General features: G+C 40.0%; 2 pseudogenes; one reads left to right on the forward strand and one right to left on the reverse strand.

Moving 5' to 3' along the window:
• LOC102838709 overlaps window positions 1–7,923 on the forward strand; it is a 43,621-nt pseudogene that overhangs the window by 20,838 nt on the left and 14,860 nt on the right.
• Window positions 4,629–5,689, reverse strand: LOC102835431 (annotated as a pseudogene).

The raw sequence follows: 7,923 nt of genomic DNA on the forward strand, positions 1-7,923 counted from the left end.
ATTTGTTTCTAGGAACGTTGTGTATTCACATTTAATTTCTTATAGTACCCAGTTGCTTTTCATCAGGGTATTATTCAGTTTCTATTTATTTGACTTTATTTCCTTGATCTTCCTATCGATGATTTCTATTTTGATAGCATTGTGGTCTGAAAAAATGCTTTGTAGTATTGTGATATTTGTAAATTTATGGTGATTTGTTTTGTGGCCTAACACATGGTCTATTCTGGAGAATGTTCCATATGCACTGAAAAGATTGTGTATTGTGTTGTTGTTAGGTTGAATGCTCTGTACACATTTATGAGGTCCAGTTGGCTAATTGTGTTGTTTAGTTCTTCTGTGTCTTTGTCAAGTTTTTTTCTTGTTATTCTATCCATTTTTGAAAGCAGTGTATTAAAATTGCCTACATTAACTGTAGATTCAATTTCTTTTTCAAATCTATTAGAGTTTGCTTTTATATATTTTTGGATCTTTCTCATTGGGAGCTAAGATCTTTATTATGGTTATGTCATCTTGTCCAATTGTCCCTTAAATCGTGAGATAATGTCCATCTTTTTCTATTATGCGCATTTTTGCCTTAAAGTTTATTTTATCAGAGATTAGTACTGTCACTCCTGTTCATTTTTATTGCAATTATCTTGGTATATTTTTTTCCATCCTTTGACTTTTAATCTGTTTTTGTCTCTGTGTGTAAGGTGTGTCTCTTGCAGACAGCATATTGAAGGATCTAGTTTTCTTATCCATTCTGCCACGCTCCGTCCCTTAACTGGTGCATTTAATCCGTGTACATTCAGTGTAATTACCAATAGGTTGGATTAATTGCTGCCATTATGGTGGGGTTTTTTGTGGTGTTGCTACTTTCTTTGTTCTATGTGTCTTCCTTTGCTGAGTTCATAGTTCTTGTGTTCTTTCTTGTAAGTTTCCTCATAGATTTAATATTTCCATATTCTTCTTGCATTTTCATTTTCTTGGTATGTTGTGAAGTGTTAATTTTCTTTGAGGTTACCTTATATTCCATTAACTTTTCCCTCCATATAGTGCAGTCTGTTTTATCCTATAATCTACCTGACCTTCTCACCATCTGGATCTCTGCTTCTCACCTTCTGGATCTTTGTTCCTACGTGTTTACCATCTTTACAATTACATTGTAATTGTTTTGATCATAGACTGACCTCCCAGATTCTTGTAGCTTTGTTCTGTTCTCGACTCTTCCATCTGTTGATTTAGTTCTGGGAGGTGTTGCCACATATGTCAGTCTGTGGTTGTTGTCTGTTCTTATTGGTTCTCAGTGCACAGAACTCCCTTTAGGATGTTTTGTAGCTCAGGGTTGGCTTTGACAAAATCCCTTAGCTTCTGTTTATCCCAGAATGTTTTGGTTACACTGTCGTATTTGATTGATAGCTTTACTGGGTAAAGGATTCTTGGTTGGCAATTTTTTTCTTTCAGGGTTTTGTATATGTCTTCCCATTGCCTTCTTGCATGCATGGCTGAGAGATCCGAGCTTAATCTGTCTTGCTTGCCTTTGTATATAACACTTATGTTTTCCCTAGCTGCTCTCCGGAGTGTCTCCTTATCTTTGATTTTGGAGAGCTTGATTATGATATGTCTCTGTGATTTTCTTTTGGCATCTATCCTTCCTGGGGTTCGTTGAGCTTCTTCAATGGTTATCTTTTCACTTTTCTGGATGTTAGAGAAAATTTCATCCATCAGTTCTTCACCTATTTCCTCTGTGGACTTGTATGATTCTTCTTATTGTGGAATGCCAGTAATTCTTAAAGTTATTCCTCTTCATGTTGTCCAACATGAATCTTAGACCTTCTTCAGATTGTATAATCCTTTATTGCGTTTGCTCTTTTATCTTAGTGGTAATGAGAGATTTGTCTTCCAGCTCACTAGTTGTGCCTTCCATCTCTTCTAATCTACTCCTTTGCCCTTTCAGTTTATTGTCTAGTTCTAATATTCTATTACTGATCATTTGGGCCTCTTTCTGTAAGTTTTGAATTGTTTGCAATGCTGCATCTATTTTATTTGATTGTTCTTGTAGCGCTTTCCTGACTTCTTCCTTATTTTTCTCAACTCCATTATAAAGTGCTTTGAAACATTTTATAATCATTTTTCTGAATTCTTTCTCAGACGTTTCCAAGGCCTGCCCTCCTTCCAGAATGGAGTCCAAGTCAACCTCTAGGTCATTTGTCTCATACCTTTTATCTTATTTCTGGACATGTGCTGATATGGTCATCTGCTTTTGCCTCTTGGACATGTTTAGTGTTTATCTGTGGCCTTAATACTTGATTGTTGTGTGTTTTGGTATTTTTTTATCTTTCTGATTGCCTGAAGGTAAATGTGATCAGGTATTGGATTTTGGTGTTTTATAGAGTGTGATTGTAGTTTGACTTTATGGCAGCAGTTGTTGTCTCTTCTTGGGTAATATAGGGAGAGAAAGAGTCCACCAAAGGTAAAAGGGGGAGCATAAAACAGCAACAGCAAAAAAATAACAAAACAACAAACAAAACTAGATTGTATACTGTAGAAAAGGGAGAGAAGCAAAAAAACAATCTGTAGCCTAATATGAGTATGACTTATAATGCCCTCGTTCAACTTCTTGCCTTCAAAGCTGCCTGATAAAGTTCATGATCCCACTGTTGGTTGTTATTGTGTACCTCAGGATTTAATTTAATTTTCAGCCTGTTTTGTTTTTAAGCTCTCTTACCCTCTCCACACCCCTTGTTCTGGCCTTTTCGCTATTAAAAAACAGCTGGGCAGTGTCCACTCACTCAGGTTACCCCTCTAGTCACCAAAATATTGTTGTTAGGTGCTATCAAGTTGGTGCCAACTCATAGCGACCTTAGGCATAGCAGAACTAAACACTGCCCGATCCTGGACCAACCTCACTATTGTTGCCACGCTTGAACCCATTGATGCTGCCACTTTGCCAATCCATCTTGCTGGGGATCTTCCTCTTTTTCTCTGTCCTTCCACCTTACCAAACTTGATATCCTTCTTCAGCAACTGATCTCTCCTGACAATATGTCTGAAGTATGAGAGATGAAGTTTGGCCATCTTGGTCTCCAAGCAGCTCTCTGGCCTGCATTTCTTCCAACACAGATCTGTTTGTGCTTTTGGCAGCCCATGGCACTTTCAGTATTCTCCTCCAACACCATAACTCAAAAGCATCAATTCTTCTACGGTCGTCCTTATTCACTGTCCAGCTTTGAGGTTATTGAAAATACCGTGGCTTGGGTCAGGTGCACCTTAGTCCTCAAACTGACATCTTTGCTTTTCAACACTCTAAAAAGATCTTGTGCAGCAGATTTACCAAATGCAATACGTCATTTGATTTCTTGACTGCTGCTTCTGTGAGTGTTGATAGTTGATCCAAGCAGAATGAAGTCCTTGACAACTTCAGTCTTTTCTCCATTGATAAAAATGTTGTTTGTTGGTCCAGTGGTGAGGATTTTTATTTTCTTAATTTACATTGAGGTGCAATTCATACCAAATGCTATGGTCTTTGATCTTCATCAGTAAATATTGTAAGCCCTCTTCACTTTCAGCAAGCAAGGTTGTATCATCTGCATATCTCAGGTTGTTAATGAGTCTTCCTCCAATCCTGATGTCACGCTTTTCTTCATATAACCCAGCTTCTCTGATTATCTACTCAGCATACAGGTTGAATAAGTATGGTGAAAGAATACAACCCTGTCGTACACCTTACTTATTTTTAAACCATCCAGTGTTACCATGTTCTGTTTGAACAACTGCCTCTTGGTCCATGTACAGATTTCTCATGAACACAATCAAGTGTTCGAGTATACTCATAATTCACCGTATTGTCCATAGCTTCAAAATAGAGGTCTGGAAACAGTGGGGGCCCACGGACAGATACCAAAAAGAAAAACAAAAATCAGAACAAAGCAAAATGGACAGAGTGTATTGTCTACCTTTGTGTTGAGGTTTCCGTGGTTGGTCTGTTCATCCACTTGGTCTTACTGTTTGGTTTCGCCCAAGTTGTTGGCTGCAGGTCACTGAGCCCGGTAGATTAAAAATACGCAATTTCTTACACCCACTACAAGTTCCACTAGCTATAAACCTTCAAACTTTTAAAATATCACTAGATGTGTAGTTCAGAATTTTGGAGCTCTGCTCTGATCCCTCTTCACATGTTATTCTGAGGTATTGCTGATGGCTAACTTCACTGCACCTCTACCTTATCTGCCATCAAGCCCTGCCCCTGGGATCCAGCATTCTTGATTCTAGTAAATTTCACATTTTATTTTGCCTTGAAATTTCTCTCTACTGAGTCACCCTTAGCAAGAGCTCTCCATTGTCCAGGCTTAGGTTAAGACCCGTATCCTTTTAGCTTCTGAATATTTTTACTTTTTTTTTTCTTTACTGTCTCCCAGGTTTCGTTATTTAAGAACAAAATGATGAGTGATGTGGGTATTAAAATGAAGAGCATCAATGAATTTCACCTTCTCTTGAACCTGTTACCCCCACCCTTTGTGTTCCCAGTTCCTTCCTTCCTTTAGTGGAGGAAGAACTTAACCCCAAAAGCTCTGGTACAAAGCCCAGGGTCCTGTCTCCTCAGCATCTCCCCTTTCCTCTGCCACCTGTTCCTGGAAAGGACAGGAATCTCAGTTTGAATGCGTGGGAGAACCCAGAGGAATGATCTGGACAGAGGGGAAGGCGTCCCCCTCAGAGAAAGGGACTGAGGAGCACAGAGTAGTAAAGTGAAGACCTCCAGATCCTGGGGTACCAAAGTGGGGCCCCTGGTACCAGAGGAAACAATACTGTGTTCCCTGGGAAAGGAGACACAGCAGCCTCAATATCCTCTCGGTGGGAGTAGTCACTGCTGGATCGTTGGCTTTTCTGACGCCGGTTACAGAACCACACTCGGACCACGTCCTTCTCCCCCAAGCTGCTGGCGATGTGGCTGATCTGCTGCAGTGAAGGTTTGGGGCACTGCAGGTACAGGTTCTCCAGACTACCTCTCATTCGGTTCTCAATGCTTGTCCGCTTTCTCTTTCGTGCCTGCTAAAGAAGGGTCTACATTTAGCATGTCTCCTGGAGCTTTTTGTTGTTATCCCCTCCTTTTGTAATGGGGCCTCAGCTTACACATATTTTTGAAGCTGAGCTGAAGAGCCTCAAATCGGCAGATAGTTGTTTGGCTGAACACCTTCCCAAAGACCCCCCAGGGTGAGCCCCACATCGGCCTGGGTATACCCCAGGGTGTTCCTCTTTTGTTTTAACAGCTTAGCAAACTGTTCGAGGTCTTTGTCTTGTTTTGATGTCCTGGGACTCCTCATGGTTTTCTTCCATCTCTGTGTCCAGCTTTCCGGCACCAGGTGGGGCAGCTCGGGGCTCCGTGGAGGCACCCTCAGAGTTGCTCTCAATCCTAGCCCCCGCCTCACCCTCAGATTGAGGGGTCTATGGGCACTCCTTGGGCAGCAGTCCTACACCAACCTAAGGTCCACACAGTATGACATACCTGCACAGAACTCATACTGCAAGGGGCACAGGGGAATGCCCCACATCTCACTACCCGGTCCGACCCCTGGCCTACTGGGAGTACCTTGGAAGCTCAGTCAGGTCAGAGGGTCAGTCCAGCTGGCTCTGGCCCCAACCCTCCAGGCCATTCACCTCTACCACCTGGTGGGGGCGAGAAGGCAAACTCAGCAGCCAGGTGTCCTGCCATGGGGAAGGAAGACACCCCAATCCCAGGGGCTGGTAAAAGAAGGACTCTCCGAGGAACTATTCAACACCTCTCTCCGCTTATGAATATTTTTATATCAACTTTTTCTGTATCATTGATCTTGATTATAGTATGCTTAATCATTAGTTGTTCACAATCTGTAGGCTAAAAAGTAAACAGTATTTCTTGTTCTTTTAGGGATGCCCAAAAGAGGAAATATTGGCCACACTGAATGACATGATTAAAAATATTCCAGATGCTACAAAACTTGTTAAGTATTGGGTGTGTCTTGCACGTCTTGAACCAATCACAAGTCCTATTGAAAATATTATTGCCATCTATGAAAAGGCCATCCTGGCAGGGGCACAGGTGAGATGAAAACTTACTCGTCTATAATACAGGATAAATGATTCAGTTGTTTTTTGGGACACATCACAATGTAACTTGGAAAGATTGTGGTTATATATGTATGAGAAATGGAAAGCTATTTCTCAGCCTTCTAAAACTCTCTTATTACTAGGGATAGTCAAACCTTAGAAAATGAATATAAACTGTAATGTAAACTTAATAAACTTAGGTGAAATGTTTCAGGGCAATGTGTCATCCTGTGCATTCATTTCTTAATTAGGAAATGTACTTGGAAACTCAGTTCTTAATATTAAAATTGTACTTGCTGAATGTAAAACAAACACTTAAAGATTTTAATGTCATCAAGTGATGACGTATGTGCAAACTTTCCTTTACTTTAAGAGTATACTTGAACCTTGCACTCACTTTAACACATGGTATGCTTGTGCACATATATAGAAAGTAATCATAAATTGTTTTTTCTCATTTTACTCCCATCACAGTAATGCAAAAAACCCCTTGGTACGGAATAAATTGTGTACTGAGATTTTTGTCTGGTTGATTCTTTGTTTGCTTGTTTTGGGGCAGATGTTCCCCAAAATGTATTTTCTTTTTAAAATAGTTTCTCGAAAATGCATTCTTTCTTGTGCATGGAGGCTTTTTTCACTTATTCCTTTTAACTTTTCCTTAAGAAAGGTATTCATTCACTGTGGTTTAAGCAAAGCCAACTAATTTGACCTTTCATCTAAAGTGAAACTCAAATAGCATATATTCTCTGAACGACTACCTTATTATACATAAAATGTTATTGTTAAGTGCCATTGAATCAGTTTTGACTCCTGGTGACCCTGTATTGGGTTTCCAGTGCTTTAAGTCTTTGCCAGAGCAGAAAGCTGTATCTTTCTCCCACAGGCAGCTGGTGTGCTCAAACTGCAGACCTTTCGGTTCATACTCTAATGCTTATTTAATGGAGCCACTGTGTTCCTCATAAAATGCTACATTGTTGTTCAGTGCTAGTGAGTCTGTTCTGACTCAGTTACTCTATGTAGGGTTTCTGAGGAGCAACTGGTGGCTTTGAATTCCGACCTTGCAGTTCAAACCGACACTGTGGTCCAGTGCTTTTATTCTATAGCGCCATACCAGGACTCCTTAAAATGCTATGTTGTTGTTGTTGTTGTTAAGTGCCGTTGAGTCGGTTCCGACCCATAGCGACCCTGTACAGGGTTTCCGAGAGTATAAATCCTTACGGGAGTAGAAAGCCTCATCTTTCTCCCAAAGAGCGGCTGGTAGTTTCGAACCGCTGACCTTAAGGTTCGCAGCCTGATTCGTAACCACTACGCTACCAGAGACTGAAGGATAATTATTATTGACAAGAATAATTGAAGACATGTCAAATCTCTAATATATTGAATCTATAAAGGAAATAAAAAGCAGTAGTATAAAGACAAAGATGTAATACCAAAGCAGAAATTAGAAAACAGGGATCAAAGTTAGCCAATAATATTGAAAGCAAGAATGGGTGAGAAGTTCAGGATAAAGTTGGAGAATTAAGACTATGCTCCAGATTTGCCTTTTGATAGATCTCGTATATATTGCAGTAGCAGTCATGATAGCTCAGAGGAGCATAGTAATGCTTATAAATGTGTGTCAGATAATCGGCACTTAAATTTTTGAATGAATGAAATATGTTGGGCTTGTCAATTATAAGCTATTCAGAGATGCATTTAAGAGCACCTAAAACAAAAAATTTGAATTTATCCCTCCTGAATTTAGAGATCATCTGAAGAACAGATTTGATGAATTAAACACTAAAGACCGAAGACCAGAAGAATTGTAGGATGACATCAAGCATATCATACATGAAGAGAGCAAAAAGTCATTAAGAAGAC

The sequence above is a fragment of the Chrysochloris asiatica genome, unplaced genomic scaffold, assembly GCF_000296735.1.
Source record: "Chrysochloris asiatica unplaced genomic scaffold, ChrAsi1.0 scaffold00494, whole genome shotgun sequence".
In the NCBI taxonomy this organism is placed as follows: Eukaryota; Metazoa; Chordata; class Mammalia; order Afrosoricida; family Chrysochloridae; genus Chrysochloris; species Chrysochloris asiatica.